General features: G+C 57.1%; 1 long non-coding RNA gene across 1 annotated transcript; it reads right to left on the minus strand.

The window, feature by feature from the left end:
- Positions 1-14618: 14618 nt before the first annotated feature.
- LOC140904479 (uncharacterized) lies at positions 14619-19956 on the minus strand. The gene is made up of 2 exons (XR_012156536.1): positions 18313-19956; positions 14619-16001 (listed from the first exon to the last, which is right to left on the minus strand). It is a non-coding gene; the product is annotated as an uncharacterized lncRNA (long non-coding RNA).
- Between the last annotated feature and the right edge of the window lie 89 nt (positions 19957-20045).

Below are 20045 nucleotides of genomic sequence, written 5' to 3' on the forward strand. Positions count from 1 at the left end.
GTTGAGGAAAGATCCCTCCTTGCGGAAGCTCAGGGACCTGGCCGACCTCAGTGTGGGACGGACCATGAGCAGAGGCTGCCAGGAGAGGTTCCTGTGGGAGAAGGGGTTCCTGTACCGAGAATGGGCTCCCACAAGGGAAGCAGAGTCCTGTGGGATCAGGAGGCAGCTGGTGGTCCCCCAGAAGTATCGCCGCAGGCTCCTGTACCTGGCCCATGACATCCCCCTCGCAGGGCACCAGGGAATCCGGCGCACCCGGCAGAGGCTGCTACAGAACTTTTACTGGCCCGGGGTCTTTACCACGGTCCGGCAGTATTGCCGATCCTGCGACCCCTGTCAGAGGGTGGGGAAGGCCCGGGACAAGGGGAAAGCGGCTTTGAGACCTTTGCCCATCATAGAGGAGCCTTTCCAGAAGGTGGCCATGGACATCGTGGGGCCTCTCAGCAGGACGACCCGGTCGGGGAAGAAATACATTCTGGTGGTGGTAGATTTTGCCACCCGCTACCCCGAGGCAGTGCCCTTAGCTTCCATTGAAGCAGACACCGTGGCCGATGCGCTCCTGACCATTTTCAGCCGAGTGGGGTTCCCCAAGGAAGTCTTGACAGACCAAGGATCCAACTTCATGTCGGCCCTGCTCCGGTGCTTGTGGGAGAAATGTGGGGTCCGGCACGACTGGGCCTCAGCTTATCACCCCCAGTCCAACGGGCTGGTGGAGAGGTTTAACGGGACGCTAAAGATGATGCTGAAAACCTTTATGAACCAGCACCCGCAGGATTGGGACAAGTACTTACCGCACCTGCTGTTCGCGTACAGGGAGGTGCCCCAGGAGTCTACCGGATTTTCGCCTTTCGAACTGTTATATGGCAGGAGGGTGAGGGGCCCCCTGGACCTGATGAGAGACGAATGGGAGGGGAAGGCCACTCCCGATGGAGAGTCAGTGGTGGAGTATGTCCTGATCTTCCGAGAGAGACTGGCTGAACTCATGGGCCTGGCCAGGGAGAATCTGGCCAGAGCCCAGAGGAAGCAGAAGGTCTGGTATGACCGCACAGCGCGGGCCCGTGCCTACGCCACCGGGGATCAGGTGATGGTTCTCATCCCAGTGAGAAAGAACAAACTACAGGCTGCCTGGGAGGGCCCTTTCAAGGTCGTCAAGCAGCTCAATGAGGTAAACTATGTGGTGGAGCTGTCGAACCGGGCGCACCACCGCCGGGTGTACCATGTGAATATGATGAAGCCATATTATGCCAGGGGGAATGTGGTGTTGGCCGTGTGTGGACAGTGGGAAGAGCAGGGAGATGACCCTTTAGTAGATCTATTCCCTGGGACCAGAGCTGGTTCCCCACTGGAAACAATTCCCCTCTTGGATCAGCTAACCTCTGCCCAGCAAGCTGAGGTCAGGGGGGTGCTGCATCCGTACCGACAGCTGTTTTCCAACCAGCCTGGACACACTAATCTGACTGTCCACCGGGTGCAGACAGGGTCGCACCCGCCGATAAGACGCTCCCCCTTCCGAGTCACAGGGAAAACTGCTCAGGACCTGGAAAGAGAGGTCCGGGACATGCTGGCTTTGGGGGTGATCCAGCCATCTGCCAGCCCTTGGGCCTCGCCGGTGGTGCTGGTCCCCAAAAAGGACGGGTCGGTCCGGTTCTGTGTGGACTATCGGAAGCTCAATGCCATCACTGTATCTGATGCCTACCCCATGCCCAGGCCGGACGAGCTCCTAGACAAGCTGGGAGGAGCTCGGTACCTCACCACCATGGACCTTACAAAGGGCTACTGGCAAGTGCCGCTGGATGCAGATGCCCGGCTGAAATCGGCCTTTATCACCCCTCTGGGGCTCTATGAGTTCCTGACCCTGCCTTTCGGCCTCAAGGGAGCGCCGGCCACCTTCCAGCGCCTAGTGGACCAGCTCCTGAGGGGGATGGAGAGTTTTGCCGTGGCGTATATTGATGACATCTGTGTCTTTAGCCAGACCTGGGAGGACCACGTGTCCCAGGTTAGACAAGTGCTGGACCGACTCCAGGGGGCTGGGCTGACTGTAAAAGCGGAGAAGTGCAAGGTGGGGATGGCGGAAGTATCTTACCTGGGCCATCGGGTGGGGAGCGGCCGCCTAAAGCCGGAACCAGCCAAGGTGGAGGTGATCAGAGACTGGCCCGCTCCCCACACCAAAAAGCAGGTCCAAGCCTTTATTGGGATGGCAGGATACTACCGAAGATTTGTGCCCCACTTTAGCGCCATCGCCACCCCCATCACGGAGCTATGCAAGAAGGGGAAGCCAGACAAGGTGGTCTGGACCGAGCAGTGCCAGGTGGCTTTCCGGGCGCTGAAGAAGGCTCTGGTCAGTGGCCCAGTTCTGGCAAACCCAGACTTTGACAAGCCCTTTGTGGTGTTCACCGACGCCTCAGACACGGGACTGGGGGCGGTGTTAATGCAGGAGGATGAAAAGGGGGAGAGACACCCCATCGTGTACCTGAGCAAGAAGTTGCTACCCCGGGAGCAACACTACGCGGCCATCGAGAAGGAGTGCCTGGCCATGGTGTGGGCCCTCAAGAAACTAGAGCCCTATCTCTTCGGGCGACACTTCACCGTCTACACCGACCACTCTCCCCTGACCTGGCTGCACCAGATGAAAGGAGCCAACGCCAAACTCCTGAGATGGAGCCTGCTCCTGCAGGATTACGACATGGACGTGGTCCACGTGAAGGGAAGTGCCAACCTGATAGCGGATGCGCTGTCCGGGAGAGGGGGCCCCGAACTTCCCCAGGTCACTGGTCAGCGTGACCCCGCTCAGTTCAGTCTCGAAGGGGGGAGAGATGTGACGATGTGACTCAGCAGGGAGGGGGGAGTGTTGACCTGGGAATGTGCCCTGGGGATGGGAGACCTGAGAGCCTGTCACCTGAGCCAGGAGGGGGAGGGGGAGGTGACACCTCTGCCCAGGAATGTGAACAGGGGCTGCAGCAGGGAACCTGCTGGGTGGGTTTAGTTTCAGTTTGGGGCTGGGTGGAGGAACGCAGGGAACCCCAGGGCTGGGGTCTAAGCTCCCTGCTCCCCCAGAAGGACGTGATTGAGGGGTCCTGGGTGCACCCACAACCTCTGTTTTTGGACTGTGTTCCTGTTGTCCAATAACCTTCTGTTTTACTGGCTGGCTGAGAGTCTCAGTGGATCCCAGGAAGAGGGGTGCAGGGCCTGGACTCCCCCACACTCCGTGACACTCCTCTTAATACAGCACAGAACCAGCTCGAGCCCCCACCCAGTCATCTGAGAAAATTAACCACCCCCATCACTCCCACCGCGCCTCTAAGAGGCAACGCTTCCCCTCCCGCAAGCCCTGACCTGTGTCTAGCAAAGAGCACTTATGATACACAGGGGAAAGGAACCCGGCGTTGATTTGGTAAAACACCACAACCACTAGTCATAGGCATGTGCCCATGAGCAAAACGCCCACCTCCGAGTAAGTTGGGCAGTGCCCTTTGCCTGAGTTCCTCATTTGCGCTGGGAAAGTCCAACAACAAATATTCCTTTCACACGCCACTCCCCCTCCCTCCGCTGCACCCCCCTCACAGCTGCTGTCCCTGGCCAGAGAGACTCAGAGTCCGGAGGTGCATTCACGTGCGTTCATCTCCCACCCCCGTTGAGTGATGCCCCAGCTGCTGCTGCCGCGGCAGGGCAATAGAGCCGCGAAGGCCACCGTTCACTCTGCACCCCGCCGTGCCCTTGTTTGCCCTGTCCCAGTTGGCCGCGTTTTCTGCTGCCACCGCCCTGCCTCTCTATTGCAGCCTCTGTGATGCCACATCTCGAGGTCACCCCACTGAACCCAGCGCTCAGTGGCCTCAGCAGTTAGCGGGGGAACCTCACTGCTGGTGCGGGCTGAGCAGTCGCTGTCTCACAGCAGGTCTGGGCCTCAGCGCTTACACCCGGGTGTCAGTGATTTGAGCTCCAGTGGCCACTGAACAAAACAGCGGACTCTCGACTGACTAATCGGCTCTGCCTTTCCATCAGAGAGAGCAGAGGGGTCTAATGGTGCGTAGATTCCTTAGGCTATGTCCACACTAGATCACTTACAGCAGGCGACGGTGCTCCAAGCCGATGGGAGAGAGCTCTCCCCTTGGCTTAATAAATCCTGCCACAGCGAGAGGCGGTAAGTCTGTCGGCCCCGCCTCCACATCAGCACTTAGATGGGTTATAACTACGTCGCTCGGGAGCGTGCAGGGGCGAGAGGAAGGGGGTACGGGCACTTTAATATCGCTGCCCCTTCCCCCCCAGCCGCTGATGGTGGGGGGGCAAAAGAAATAGCTGCCCCGGGGCCACGATTTAAAAGGGCCCCGGGCTCCGGCTGCCTCTGCCGCTACCGCGGCTGCGCCGGCCAAACCCCCAGGCCCTTTAAATCGCTGCGGGAGCCACGGGCGGCGCGGGCCAGGGAGCAGAGACTGACCGGCTGCGGGATGCTGACCCCCAGCCCCACTCCTTCCGCCCGAGGCCTCACCCCTTTCGAGGGGGGGCAGAGCGGCCCCGTACCGGTAAAATCTGCATTTTACTTCCACCCCTGGGAGTGTGGATTATTCCCAAGTCATTTCTAGTGTAGAGATGGTCTTAGGCAGAATCCCCCCCACTGGATAGAAACGCCTCTCCCACCCTCTTTCCCTTCCCACAGGGATTTGGCCCCCCCAGCGCCTGCTTAGCGAGTGCAGTGCCAGGAGCGTAACCCCTCAAGAAAGGTCTGCGAAGCACAGGTCTGCTGCCCTTTACTTATACCATACAGATAACAACTTTGCAGGACCCCTGCGTTCAAATGTAATTGTTTTTATTAAAGCTAATGCTAAAATGATCTCATACACAGGTTAAGGAAAGAGTGTGTGTACATCTGGGTGTCATGCTCAAATTATTCAAATGTACAAAGTTTAGTTTAAAAGTCATAAGACACATACAGACATAAACTGCAATATCCCAAATTAAGGTTAATACATTTAAACATTAGCATCCAACTATTTGGGTACATCACTCCTAAAAAGAGTGGCTTGTGGAAAGCAAATATAACAGTGAGTGTAGATTGTCCCTCAGTAATTGAGAATTTAGGATAGGTTGTCTCTCTGGGAAGTATTTTCGTTACATTTTGACACCAGCCAGAACAGAGTAGGTGTCTTTATGCAAATACGGTCTGGTCCTGAAGTCCAGATGTCAGGGGAGAGCTCATTCAGCCGCGGCTTACACAACCTGTGTGGAAGCAAAATGTGACTATAGGCAGGACTCGGTCTGGATTGTTTTATTCCACAGACAGGAATCAGTACGTGGGTGATTGATGTTGGCGGTGACTTTCGCGACCAGCCGCTCACCTGAGAGAGGGAGCAAGAGAAGCTGACGGGGGTGAGCTAGAAACAAGGACCCCCTAAACTGGAGTAAAGAAGTGGCTTCCTCATGTCTGTGCTCCTGTTTTGTCTAAGGTATGTGTGTTGTACCCAGCACTGCTCCTCTGAACCTGCTGGTAACTAGGGCCTGTTCTGGGGAGTGTGACGAAGTGGGACTGTTCTTAATGTTTCCTCTGAATAGTGTGGGGGTGCCTCAGTTTCCCCTAGGCCGTTCTTAAGTATCTAGGGGATAGGGTAAGGGTGTATGATCGTTGCAGAGCCCTAGAGGGCAGGTGTGTGCAGGGGTCTGGACACAGAGAATGGCCGACACCCTGTTTTCTGGCAACTGATGGCCTGGGCCCTTCCCCCTGCAAGGTGAGAGCTGAAGGGTTGGAGAACAAAGGAATCAGGTGACCTCCTGGCCCGGGAAGGGGACAAAGCCCAGAGGAGGAGGGGCTGGAGGGGGTTTTCAGTTTGGGGCTGGCTGGGACATGGAGTGAAGGGCAGACGTGGTTATCTGGCTCACTGCCCCCCAAAATGGACCCAGCTGAGGGGTCCCGTTCTCTGCACCTGCAAGCTCTGTGTTAGACCATGTTCCTGTCGTCTAATAAACCTTCTGTGTTACTGGCTGGCTGAGAGTCACGTCTGTCTGCGAAGTTGGGGTGCAGGACCCTCTGGCTTCCCCAGGAGCCCCGCCTGAGCGGACTTGCTGGGGGGAAGCGCACGGAGGGGCAGAGGATGCTGAATGCTCCGAGGTCAGACCCAGGAAGGTGGAAGCTGTGTGAGCTGTGTGTCCTGAAGACAGGCTGCTCACAGAAAGGCGACTGCCCCAGAGTCCTGACTGGCTTCATGGGGAGCAGTTCCAGAGCATCGCCCAGGGACTCCGTGACAGGGAGTCCCCAGCCCCCAAGGCTGCTGATCTGCATTTTGACTTGCAAGTTATTACATGTTTTTTCACGTATTTAGCAAAAAGGGAAACAGCTTGGAGGGTAGCACAAGAAAGTCAAAATTCAGGGTCAGGAGTTCATTCCTTTCTGGTGTGTTTCTCAAGTGACATGCATCCCACGAAAGCTTATGCTCCTATATGTCTGTTAGTCTATAAGGTGCCACAGGACTCTTTGCCGCTTTTACAGCTCCAGACTAACACGGCGACCCCTCTGATACTTTCTCAAGTGAGTTTGGTCTCCATATTTTTAAAAGGGGAAGTGGATTTGTTTCACCACTGGAGAGGAACTGACTGATTTGCAGGCACTTCAAACTGTGTCTGCAACTCCCTGATGTTCCGGGAGTGTGTGGGACTAGAGGCCAATGGCACGAGGAGGCCCACCACTTTAAAACAGGGGTTGCCAACCTGTGGCTTCAGGACTAGAGAGGAGACCTGGAGGGGAGGCCAGGAGGGCATGACTGTAGCTCAGAATCTGAAGGGGCTGACTCAGGTTTATGGGAAGCCAGGGGCTGGGATTAGCCCTGCACTTCCTGGACGTGGGCAGAGAGATGGGCAGGAAGTTCCTTGGTCACCAGAACACTTTATTTATGCCAGAAGGGGAAGCTAAAGTAAATTGTGGTGAATCAAACTTCTAGTAAAAAGAACAGGGGGACTTGTGGCACCATAGAGACTAACCAATTTATTAGAGCATAAGTTTTCGTGAGCTGGACGCAGTGAGCTGTAGCTCACGAAAGCTCATGCTCTAATAAATGTGTTAGTCTCTAAGGTGCCACAAGTCCCCCTGTTCTTTTTACGGATACAGACTAACACGGCTGCTGCTCTGAAACCTGTCAAAATTCTAGTGAAACCCTCCAGTGCCATTGCATCATGGCCCCACTGGGGACTCATTTCCTGGGCCGCTGGCCCCATCCCGGAGCCATTCACCTTTCTTAGTCTTCAGGAAGGTGAGGAGTCCCGGCGCAGGAAGATCAGCCCCAGCACGAAGGCCCCGACGCCCGTCAGCCTCTCGCTCCTGGGGGAGTCAGACTGCGCCGCTGTGAAAACAAGAGCGCAGGTGATTTGGGCTGAGCCCAGCCTCTCTTTGCCTTTGTAATAATGTCCCTGCTCTCTGCCCCAGGGGTGGGGCAGGGCTCTGACCCGGGCCCATCCCCTGAGGGCTTCACAGAGCAAGGGCTGCAGGCTCAGGGGCTGCCCCACACCCAGAGGCTCTTACCCCAGTGCACCCTGAGGGGGCCCCGCAGGCTGATGTGCTCCACCTGGCAGGTGTAGACGTCCCCGCGCCGGGGGCTCATCTCCAGCGTCACCAGGATCTGGAAGGTCCAGTCTCCGTTCTGGAGCAGCTCCGTGGACACCACCCCGGCCGTCTGCTCCTGCCCGTTCTTCAGCCACTTGATCTCAATCCCCCCGGGGTAAAACCCCGTCACCGAGCAAACCAGCAGGTGCGGGAGAGGCTGGAAGCCCAATTTCGTGGGGGAACTTTCACCTTGGGCTGAACTGGAAGGGACAGGAGAGAGAAAGAGCTGGGAAAGGGGTGAGAGATGGCAGTAGGACTCAGAGAACAGGTTCCAGCTCCAATTTTTACAGCCTTCCTTGGAAGAGGATGTCCCAGTGTGGGGATCTCTGCCCGGCAGCGCTTTGCTCACCTGGCGCTCCGTGCAGTGAGCCAGGTGGGTTCTCAGCACCGTCACAAGCCGAGCCCTAGCCCCCGGGCCCCAGCCAGCCCCCAGGGCTGCTCCAAAGGGAAGGGCCCGGGGAGACTCACCCAGACCGCGAACTTCTCTGCCCAGCTCCGCGCCCCATTACCCCGGGGGGGCACCCCCAGCCAAAGGGCCAGGCAGCATGGGGAGCATCACCAGGGAGAGCTGGGCTCGGCTGCCCCCTTCCCTGAGTGCCGTGGGGAGGGGAGGGGACACATGGCCTGGGGTCAGGCCCAGACAGGGCAGGACGTGAAGGGAAGCAGGGGAGACGCCAGGCGGGTTAGGTTAATTTAACCCCCTTGGTGCTGTCTCCGTCTGAGCCACGCGGGGGCCCTCGAGAGCCGCCTTGCAGGCGCGGGGCACAGACCCTGGGCAGAGGGAGGCCTGGGCGGATGGTGCGAGGGCGCCGCCCAGTGGACAGTCCCGGGAACGACGGTGCTGCCCCCGTCCCTGAATTCTGGCTCCTGCCCTAGACGCAGAAGGGGCTTCCCCCCTCTCGGGCTCCTAGACCCCCAGGCCAGAAGGGACCATTGTGACCATCTAGTCTGACCCCCTGTACGGAACTGGGGCAGGCCCGGCTGGGCTGGGGGCCGATGGAGGCTGGAAGCCCGAAATCTGCCCCCCCCGCCCCCAGGCACCAGCAGAGCACACCAGGGAGTTGGGGGGAATTAACCGCGGGGCCAAAGGGGCCTGTGCACAATCGGGGGTCCCAAAACAGGGTGCCCCGGGCCCCGACCCAGCTCCCTGCAGGGTGTGTCCCCTTTTCCCCGGAGTCCCTGTGCCCTGTCTCCCCAGGCGCCATCCGTGCGACGGCCCTTTTTCCTGAAACCCGGCCCCTGCTCTCTGGTCTCCGCATTACGGCTGGTAACACGGGGGAGGGGGTGTTGCCCCTCCCACTTTTAAAAGTGGGGGGCCCACTCCTGCCATGGCACCAGCTAGAATAGCAGCAGCCCCACACTGCCCAGCTCTGCCAACCTGGCCTGGTGCGGGGTCTTGAGGGGAGAGGCAGGGCAGGCACTTCCCAGAGTAGGGGGACAGGGCAGGGCCCGAGAGAGGGGTGGGTCCTTATGGCGAGGGGGGGAGCACCCCCCAATTTTCGGGCCTGAGGGTGAGCGACTGAGGGAGGGGCAGGCTCTTGGGCGAAAGAAGCAGCAGGAGGGTGGGGACTTGGTGGGAGGGGTGGTGTGGGGCGGGGACTCGGGAGAAGGGGCGGTGCAGGGGGCAGGCATCTGCCCTCCGCGGGGGCTGCTCCCCCTGAAGAGCACCATCCTCAGACACCTCCCGGCACCCCCTTCGTCACATGCCCCTTCCCCCAAGGCCCCACCCTCTCGCTGCCCCTTCTCCTAAATCCCTGCCCCCACACCACCCCTTCCCCTGAGGCCCCACCCCCTCCCCTGAGGCCCCACCCCCTCCCCTGAGGCCCTGCCCCCTTCCCCGAGTCCCCACCCTCGCGCTGCTTCTTCTGCCCCAGATCCTGACCCACCCCAGCCTCTCTGCCCCGCCCCCCATCCCTCACCCTTAGGGCCAGAAAATTGGGGGGTGCTCCCCCCTGCCATAAGGGAGCACCCTCCCCCCCCGTGGCCCTGGCTTCAATCCTCCTCTGGGAAGTGCAGACCCTGCCTCCTCCTCTCCCCCCAGACCCCGCACCGAGGCCAGGTTGGAGGCCGGAGGAAGCCGGAGCCGGGCAGTGTGGGGTGGCTGCCATGCTTGCTGGTGCCATGGCTCCCCATCACTTTCAATGGGGGGTGGCCAACCTGTGGCCCCAGAGCCGCATGGCTCCTTGCATAGGCCCCGGCTCCAGGGCTGGGGCTACAGACGCTAACTTCCAGTGTGCTCAAATAGATGGGTTCGCCTGTAAGGTGCCACGAGTCCTCCTGTTCTTTTTGCGGACACAGACTCACAGGGCTGCTGCTCTGAAACCACCGGTAAATTCTGGCTCCTTCTCAGGCTGGCCACCCCGGCTTCAAAAAGAGGGGCACCCCTCCCACTTGGCATAAGGAGACAAATCGGGGAGGTGGAGAAGAACAAGGAAGGGGTGGTTTCAGAGCAGCAGCGGTTTCAGATTGAACAATCGGGATGGGGTGGGGGGTAATAGGAGCCCATATAAAAAAAAGCCCCAAATATTGGGACTGTCCCTATAAAATCGGGACATCTGGTCACCCTACGTCCCCTGTACAGCCCCCGCCCCGTGCCCGGGTGTGACAGATATCGCCCCCTCCCCCTCCGGCAGTGTCTGTGGGGCCCCTTGACCTGCGGGATGGTCTGTGTGTGAGCGTGTTCTGCCCTGGGGGTCCCCACAGCTCCCCCGGGAACGAACCACCGAGCGGGGCCCAGGCGAGTCGCTGAGCCTGTGACCAGCCGGGCACCTGCCCTGACCCCCGAGGCCGCACTCTGCTTGTGGCACGGTGCTCCTCGCAGCCGGGCAGCTCACCGGCTATCACTGGGGTCCAACACAGCGGGGACAATTCACCCCCGCGGACGCCCCCAGAGGGAAAGCGCCGGCCAGACGGCACGACAACGACCCCAGGGGCTGCCCAGTCCCTGAATGCAGCGCGCATCGGCCAGGGCAGGCGAGATGTCACCGGGGCTCTCAGCGCCTGGTGTGGGGGGTTGTAGGGCAGCAGCATCTAGGGGCCCTGGGGATAGACCGATGGCACGGGGCGCTGCACGGACACAGAGCCCGCAGACGGTCCCTGCCCCTGTGACCTCACAGACTGCGTTGTGTGTGTGCGAGCGTGTGTGGGTGTGACGATCCCCATCTCCTGGCACAATAGGCTGGAATAGCATTTGCTGGGTGCTGCCTGCCAGGAGCCAGGACTGGCCGACCGGGGAGGGATCCCTCGAGAACTGCCCTGTTCTGTTCGTTCCCTGCGGGGGCCTGGCACCGGCCAGTGTCGGCAGATGGGACACGGGATGGACCCTTGGTCTGACCCAGTCTGGCTGCTCCTAGGATCGTTGGTATTTTTCGGCCCTGGATAGAACCGTTGTGATCCACCCCAGGCAGCGTGCGGCCCTGGGCCCCCAGTGCGGGCTGGGTACCTGTACCCGGCCTTGGAAGGGACGAGAGTTTTATTGGTGAAAGTCAGGAAACGTTGACACGCCCCCCCCATGTTACCGTCGATAATAATGAAAACGTTCGCCGGGCAAGGTAAGAAACGAGCTGCCCGAGCCCGTGTCCACACTCGATTTGGGGCTGTTCCCTTGTGGGGTCTGGCACGCCGTGTCCACATGCTGTGTTCGGACAGCTGCCAAAGCTTTAACGTTCGCAGTCTCCCCATCGCTGGCAGGCAATAACCATCCGACCCCCCCATCTCCCACAAGGGCGATGTGTAAAGTGATAAAACCGAACAAACAAAAAGGCTTAAAACCCCCCCGGCTCTGTATTTCACCGAAGGCGAATGGGCTCTGCTGGGGCATCATGCAGGAGAACTACAAGACGGTGGCCTCGCTGGGTAGCCCCCTTGGGCACTAGCGGTTTGGGGGTGTCCAACGTGCCCCCTGTCATCTCCTGCCCAGGATCTTTCCCAGGCCCCCTCGCTTCCTCAAAGCTTGTGGGAGTCTGTCCCCACCTCCCCCAAACCCTCCCAGGGGTAAGTGATTCAGAAACACAGAGGAGATGCTAATCCACTCCCACCCCAAGAGCTTTCGGGGGGCAGAAGGGTTGTGCTCACTAGTTTCAGAGCAGCAGCTGTGTTAGTCTGTATCCGCAAAAAGAACAGGAGGACTCGTGGCACCTTAGAGACTAACCAATTTATTTGAGCATAAGATGAGGCTTTCTTCTGGCAACTCGCAGAAGCTACTAGATCGCACGCCCTAGTTCTCATGGGTGACTTTAATTTTCCTGATATCTGCTGGGAGAGCAATACAGCGGTGCACAGACAATCCAGGAAGTTTTTGGAAAGCGTAGGGGACAATTTCCTGGTGCAAGTGCTGGAGGAGCCAACTAGGGGGGGCGTTTTTCTTGACCTGCTGCTCACAAACCGGGAAGAATTAGTGGGGGAAGCCAAAGTGGATGGGAATCTGGGAGGCAGTGACCATGAGTTGGTTGAGTTCAGGATCCTGACACAGGGAAGAAAGGTAAGCAGCAGGATACGGACCCTGGACCTCAGGAAAGCAGACTTCGACTCCTTCAGGGAACGGATGGCCAGGATCCCCTGGGAGACTAACATGAAGGGGAAAGGAGTCCAGGAGAGCTGGCTGTATTTCAAGGAATCCCTGTTGAGGTTACAGGGACAAACCATCCCGATGTGTTGAAAGAATAGTAAATATGGCAGGCGACCAGCTTGGCTTAACGGTGAAATCCTAGCGGATCTTAAACATAAAAAAGAAGCTTACAAGAAGTGGAAGTTTGGACATATGACCAGGGAAGATTATAAAAATATTGCTCGGGCATGTAGGAATGAAATCAGGAGGGCCAAATCGCACCTGGAGCTGCAGCTAGCAAGAGATGTCAAGAGTAACAAGAAGGGTTTCTTCAGGTATGTTGGCAACAAGAAGAAAGCCAAGGAAAGTGTGGGCCCCTTACTGAATAAGGGAGGCAACCTAGTGACAGAGGATGTGGAAAAAGCTAATGTACTCAATGCTTTTTTTGCCTCTGTCTTCACGAAGAAGGTCAGTTCCCAGACTGCTGCGCTGGGCATCACAACATGGGGAGGAGATGGCCAGCCCTCTGTGGAGAAAGAGGTGGTTAGGGACTATTTAGAAAAGCTGGACGTGCACAAGTCCATGGGGCCGGACGCGTTGCATCCGAGAGTGCTAAAGAAATTGGCGGCTGTGATTGCAGAGCCATTGGCCATTATCTTTGAAAACTCGTGGCGAACGGGGGAAGTCCCGGATGACTGGAAAAAGGCTGATGTAGTGCCAATCTTTAAAAAAGGGAAGAAGGAGGATCCTGGGAACTACAGGCCAGTCAGCCTCACTTCAGTCCCCGGAAAAATCATGGAGCAGGTCCTCAAAGAATCAATCCTGAAGCACTTACATGAGAGGAAAGTGATCAGGAACAGTCAGCATGGATTCACCAAGGGAAGGTCATGCCTGACTAATCTAATCGCCTTCTATGATGAGATTACTGGTTCTGTGGATGAAGGGAAAGCAGTGGATGTATTGTTTCTTGACTTTAGCAAAGCTTTTGACACGGTCTCCCACAGTATTCTCGTCAGCAAGTTCAAGAAGTCGGGGCTGGATGAATGGACTCTAAGGTGGATAGAAAGCTGGCTAGATTGTTGGGCTCAACGGGTAGTGATCAATGGCTCCATGTCTAGTTGGCAGCCGGTGTCAAGTGGAGTGCCCCAGGGGTCGGTCCTGGGGCTGGTTTTGTTCAATATCTTCATAAATGATCTGGAGGATGGTGTGGATTGCACCCTCAGCAAGTTTGCGGATGATACTAAACTGGGAGGAGTGGTAGATACGCTGGAGGGCAGGGATAGGATACAGAGGGACCGAGACAAATTGGAGGATTGGGCCAAAAGAAATCTGATGAGGTTCAATAAGGATAAGTGCAGGGTCCTGCACTTAGGACGGAAGAACCCAATGCACAGCTACAGACTAGGGACTGAATGGCTAGGCAGCAGTTCTGCGGAAAAGGACCTAGGGGTGACAGTGGACGAGAAGCTGGATATGAGTCAGCAGTGTGCCCTTGTTGCCAAGAAGGCCAATGGCATTTTGGGGTGTATAAGTAGGGGCCTTGCCAGCAGATCGAGGGACGAGATCGTCCCCCTCTATTCGACATTGGTGAGGCCTCATCTGGAGTACTGTGTCCAGTTTTGGACCCCACACTACAAGAAGGATGTGGAAAAATTGGAGAGAGTCCAGCGGAGGGCAACAAAAATGATTAGGGGACTGGAACACATGACTTATGAGGAGAGGCTGAGGGAACTGGGGATGTTTAGTCTGCAGAAGAGAAGAATGAGGGGGGATTTGATAGCTGCTTTCAACTACCTGAAAGGGGGTTCCAAAGAGGAGGGATCTAGACTGTTCTCAGTGGTAGCAGATGACAGAACAAGGAGTAACGGTCTCAAGTTGCAGTGGGGGAGGTTTAGGTTGGATATTAGGAAAAACGTTTTCACTAGGAGGGTGGTGAAGCACTGGAATGCGTTACCTAGGGAGGTGGTGGAATCTCCTTCCTTAGAAGTTTTTAAGGTCAGGCTTGACAAAGCCCTGGCTGGGATGATTTAATTGGGGATGGGTCCTGCTTTGAGCAGGGGGTTGGAGTAGATGACCTCCTGAGGTCCCTTCCAACCCTGATCTTCTATGATTCTATGATTTTGTGACCTACAGCTCATTCATCGGATGACGAAAGCTGATGCTCAGATAAATTGGTTAGTCTCTAAGGTGCCACAAGTCCTCCTGTTCTTTGTTCATTAGTTTGTGTACACACACACACACACACGCGCGTGCGGGTGACACTCAGGGATTGGTCTTGGTCCCTGATGCTGCCCCGATCCCTCATTCCCCCTGATTCCCTCGGTGTCTTTCTGTCGAGCAGGGTTCCCGATTTTCACACCCGCGGTGATCTCCCAGCTGGAGCGAGGGGAGGAGGCCTGGGTCCTGGAGCTGCCAATCTCTGAGGAACACACGATCCCCAGGGCCGCCCTAAGAGGTGAGGTGTGGCGGTTCAGTGATGAGACAGAACACAGCTTTATGCAAGCAAACAGGCTGGTCAGCGGAGATGGGCTGTTCTGCCCCCCCGCCTTCCACCTTCTCCTTTTATTATATTTCTCCCCCTAAGCATTACACACTGCTACACAAAGGAATGTATGACGTTGATTCATATGCTTAATTACCATCCTCTAACTACTACAATCCTGGTTCTCAGGCCTTGAGCCCAGGCTAAAGAAACCTCCCACAGTTGCTGTCCAAACAATCAAGTTCTCAGGGTTCATATCTAGCCCTTGTCCTTGGACAGAGCAATGTGTGCATTGCTCCTAGGAAACAGTCAGGGTGTGCCCCGCCTGCTTCCAGGTGGAATAGCTAGACATTAACCCTTCATCTCCCCTTTTTTTGTTTATTGATAGTTGGCCATCTCATGGTAGCCGCCAATTTGTTTTATCATGCTATTTAACTCCCAGACAGACAAGGACATAACCTGGGGAGCTTTCCAGGGCAAAAATTTTACAAAGTCTTAACAAGGAAGGAATACATTGTACACAGCAGCAACAAAAAATAAGCCCAATGATTACAAACACAAAATAACCAAAAGCTTAACATTTGCAATATAATCATCTAAAAGAGGTACACTTCTTTTACTACAATTGTGACCAGCAAAAGGCAATATAAGTATCATTTTACTAAGACAGCAAAGGGTGCCATCACTTAAATTTGCAGGAATATAATTAAAGGTGCATGAACCACAAGTAAAAACCCATCCTGATGGTAGGATGATATGGCCATAATTATATAAAACACTAACAGCATGGGAACAATTTAAAAGGGATTGAGAAATTTTTTGACAGCCCAATGGCACCTTTGTACTAGTGCAGTTAACTACACGCGCACAGGTGACATTGTGAGCCCCGGCCGGGTACGATGTGTGGAGGGATATAGCCGTGCGAGGCAGAGTATAGTTGGCCGGGCCCCAATTAGCCATGCTAGAGTACTGGGAGGAAAGATTAGCATAAGCAGAGAACAGTGTCTTATTCTCCTTCAGGCTTGTAACGGGGGAGGCGCTTCCGAGCCAACCCCTGCAGGAAATAGCAGGCACAAAAGGCACACAATCATCACAGAATTAGCAGTGATTTGGGCGAGAATCGCCACAAACAAAGTCTTAGGAGTTTCTGGCTGCTGATCTGCTGCCAGTTTTCGTTGAGCTGTGGCGACCAATGCTTTTACTGCTCCCCCTGTCACGGGCTGGCTTGGGACGCTACGCCTCCTCCGTTGCCGTCCCGTCGTTGTCGACTCGGGGGGCAACGCGGTCTCCTCCAAGGTCAGCTGAAACTCTGGTATGGGATTCGACAGCCCCTGGTGCCATGCCATGTTGTTTCAGTGCCGGTCACACACACCGGGCTGGAACCCACAACGGTCCTGCAGGGAGAGACACAGCAACATATCCCCGACCCCAAGTAATTAGAGGTGCTGGGCCCAGCCACTGTGGATCGGGCAGCTGACGGTAAAAGACACGCGGTCTTTCCAGTACCTCAGATTTGTGAAAATGCCGATCTGCAGGGGTCTGCTGATCTGCATTCAGTGTTAAATTATTTAAAGTAAACAAGAGGATATGCATTTGTTGTTGAATGTCTCCTAAGGTTCGGAGACGCAGCTCCCCTTGTTTTAATTGTTTATCTAGCAAGGTTTTGAGGGGCGGACTGACATTGTCAGAGCAACAAGTGGAGAAGACGCGCTGTGAGACGGCGAGTGAGACAACGTCGATCCAAAGCCTCCTCCACCCCGAGTTCGATCCTCGGCAGCTGGCACCTGATAGGGGACTAAAATCAATTGTGCAATTGACCGTCCACGCGGGAGCGACTGTGGAAGATGAGTCCACACCTGAACATTAATAATGCCAGTGTAATCAGCATCAATGACCCCTGGAATGACAAAAAAGCCCTGTTTCCCAGCATGTGAGCGAGGGAGAACAAGACCCACAAAGCCGGCAGGGAGAGGTCCCGTCACCTGTGTAGGTATGGCACAGACCTCCCCTGGCAGCCGAAAGTCAGTGTCCTCCTGCATGATCAAATCAAGCCCTGCACTTCCAGCAGTCGCTGCCCTCATAGAGTCTACGGATTCCAAGGCAGAGGAGCGATTGCCTGAGTAGGAAACACCCCCGTTTGGCCCTGGGTTCGGGGGGGACCCGTCGCGCGGTTTCCCGACCCGCTACGACACTGATTAGCCCAGTGATAACCTTTCCCACACTTGGGGCACTTCTTTGAGGGTCGGGCTGGTGCCTTAGATGAGCGGCACTCCCGCTGAAAATGACCCTCCTTTCCACAGCGGTAACAGCGCTTCCCCTCCTTCCCAGTTTTTCTGAGGGCGGCAGCCAGAACTCCAGCCTTGTGGGCTTGTGTGCCAATGTTCTGGCACGCCCGCAGCATGTCTGAGAGCTCTAAAATACCAGAGACTTGTGCTGCCTGGAGAGCACGGCGGCAATCCTCATTTGCATTTTCAACTGCCAATTTTAACAGGAGCTCGTGAGCTGCCTCAGTGTTATCCACCTGTCGGAGGATAGCCTCCTGCAATCTGTTGGTAAAATCCAAAAAGGACTCTAAGGCACCCTGACGGATACTGACAAAGCTTTTGGTAGGCTTGCCTGAATCCGGGACCTTCTTGAAGGCATGCTGGGCACAGGTGGAGATAATGGGGAAGACGGCCTGAGGGAGTTGAGACTGCATCCCAATAGTAGCAAACTGGCCCTCCCCTGCCAAATGCTCATAAATGATACCTTGCTCTCTATATACCTGGGCTTGGCGTTCTGCCATCTGCCGATACTCACTAAGCCAAATAACATACTGACTGGGTGACAACATCATGCGCAGCAGCGTTTTTCAATCCTCAGGGATTAGGGAGTACCCAGCACCCATCCCTTCAATGAGACCACGCACAAAGGTGCTAGTCAGGCCAAATTCACGAATTGCTTTCTTTACCTCTCTAACCACCGAGTATGGCAGAGTGGTCCAGGTGCCCACGGGGTTGCCCTGGTCATCATTCTGCCAGGTCACCGGGCAAACGGAGACCAGATCAGCCAGCTCCTCTGCTGTAAGATCTGATCGAGCTTTCGCTGCGTGAACCATTTGTTGCACCAGCGAAAGCTTCTGAGCAGATGCAGATGACCCTCCGGGGGGCCCCACGGGGGGGGGGGAGGGTGATCACACACCGGCTCCGGTGGGGAAGGCCAGGGAGGCGGTGGTAATAGAGGCACTGGGGGCGAAGCAGGGGGAGGGATGGCTGCAGGAGCGGACGGGGGTGGCAGGATCGGCAGCTCCTCTGTTGGTGCTGGAGAGCGCCTTTCCGAGGCGACACGCTGTGTCGCATCGCCAGGAGGGGGGATGGCTGCAGGGGCAGACGGGGCGGCGAGAGCACCAGCCTCACGAGGGAGGGTCTGTCCGAGGCGACACGCTGTACCACGTCGCGGCAGAGGTGCCAGGCATGTAAAGCCTGCACGGGCGCCCGAGGCTCTTCGTGCAATGTCTGGCCCAATCGCTCCCAGTCCGCTAGCTTAAGGCTTCCAGCTTCAGGATACCACGGGCACTTGGCACGCACCTCCTGTAGCAGGAGAGTGAGTTCTCGAGCCGGGCAGTCATGCTGAGCCTTACACAGCAAATACTGCAGCTCATTGCGGTGTTGCACTTGCAAAGCAGAGAGGGAGCTTCCCATACTTACCACAATGAAAAATACTCACCGGGATCCACGAAGCGGATGAGTGACGCGTCTGAAACCCTTGCCGGGCGAGGTGAGTGCTGAGGGCCCCACGTTTGGGCGCCAGTTGTTGCGGTTCAGTGATGAGACAGAACACAGCTTTATGCAAGCAAACAGGCTGGTCAGCGGAGATGGGCTGTTCTGCCCCCCCGCCTTCCACCTTCTCCTTTTATTATATTTCTCCCCCTAAGCATTACACACTGCTACACAAAGGAATGTATGACGTTGATTCATATGCTTAGTTACCATCCTCTATCTACTACAATCCTGGTTCTCAGGCCTTGAGCCCAGGCTAAAAAAACCTCCCACAGTTGCTGTCCAAACAATCAAGTTCTCAGGGTTCATATCTAGCCCTTGTCCTTGGATAGAGCAATGTGTGCATTGCTCCTAGGAAACAGTCAGGGTGTGCCCCGCCTGCTTCCAGGTGGAATAGCTAGACATTAACCCTTCAGTGAGGAATCAGTGAAACCAATTCCCAGAAAACCCTGGAGGGAGGGAAACAGCTTCCCACAGAGGCCTCGCGGGCTCCCTCAGACCTGGCTCCGCTCCCTGCGGTCGGGATTGTGCCCAGCGGACAGCAGATGTCACACCAGGCTCCACTCCCTTCCCCTGAGTGTTCGGACGGGCCCTGGAGGCCGGGTGGGTCCCTCCTGGTGCTCTGGAGAAGGGGGGTGAGGACTCCCGAACCTTCAGTCTCCTCAGTGGTTATTTTGGTTTGTTGCCCCATGTCCTGGTCCCCGGCACAGGGCCTGAGCCGGGTCTGGATTCTCTCTCTATCCCCGCAGGTGACGGGCTGGCGAGTGGGAACGTGGAGAAGGCCCAGCAGGCAGGGCTGGAGTGAGTGGAGCCCCGCGGGGCAGTTTCGGGCAGATCCCCCGGGAACGGTTCCCAGAGTCCTGCCCCGGGAAAGGCCTGGGAGAGTCAGAGCCGGCCAGAGCAGGGAAACCCCCCGGAGGAGAGACGGGGCAAATCTACTGAGCTGGGGGGAGATGCCACAGCCCCCCGTCAACCAGAAATGCAGCCAGGAGCCCCCGCGGGAGAGAAAAAAACCACGTGCGCCGAGTGTGGGAAGAGCTCCCCCACTCAGCCATGATCATCCACCAGCGAAGGCCCCTACCCCTGCCCCGAGTGCGGGAAGGGCTTCGTGCAGAGGTTGGCCCTGGTGTCGCACCAGGGCACCCACCTGGAGGACAAGCCGCACAAGCGTCCAGCCTGCGGGAAGGGCTTCAGCGCCAGGCTGGCCCTCGTTGCCCACCAGCGGGCCCACGCGGGGGAGAGCGCGGAGCCGGGGACGCCCTGGGGGCCCCACCGGCCCTACCAGTGTCCCCAGTGCGAGAAGAGCTTCACCCGCAGCTCCCACCTGGTGGCCCACCGCCGGCTGCACGCGGGCGAGCGCCCCTTCCGGTGCCCACGCTGCCTGAAGGAGTTCAGCGAGAGCTCCAGCCTGGCATGGCACCCGCGCGTCCACACGGGTGAGCGGCCTTACCCCTGCCCGGTCTGCGGGGCCAGCTTCAGCCGCAGCTCGACCCTCACCAAGCACCAGCGGACCCATGCCCAGCAGGCCAGGCCCGCGGCCAGCCTGGCAACGGCTGTCCCGCCCGCCCAGGACACCCAGTGACAATCGGCTCTCGAGCGTCCGGCTGCAGGGTCAGGAGCTTGCAGCTATCACCCCCTTGCTGAGCGGGGCCCCTCTGGCTCCGCAACCCCCCGGGAGAG

The sequence above is a fragment of the Lepidochelys kempii genome, unplaced genomic scaffold, assembly GCF_965140265.1.
Source record: "Lepidochelys kempii isolate rLepKem1 unplaced genomic scaffold, rLepKem1.hap2 scaffold_137, whole genome shotgun sequence".
NCBI lineage: Eukaryota > Metazoa > Chordata > Testudines > Cheloniidae > Lepidochelys > Lepidochelys kempii.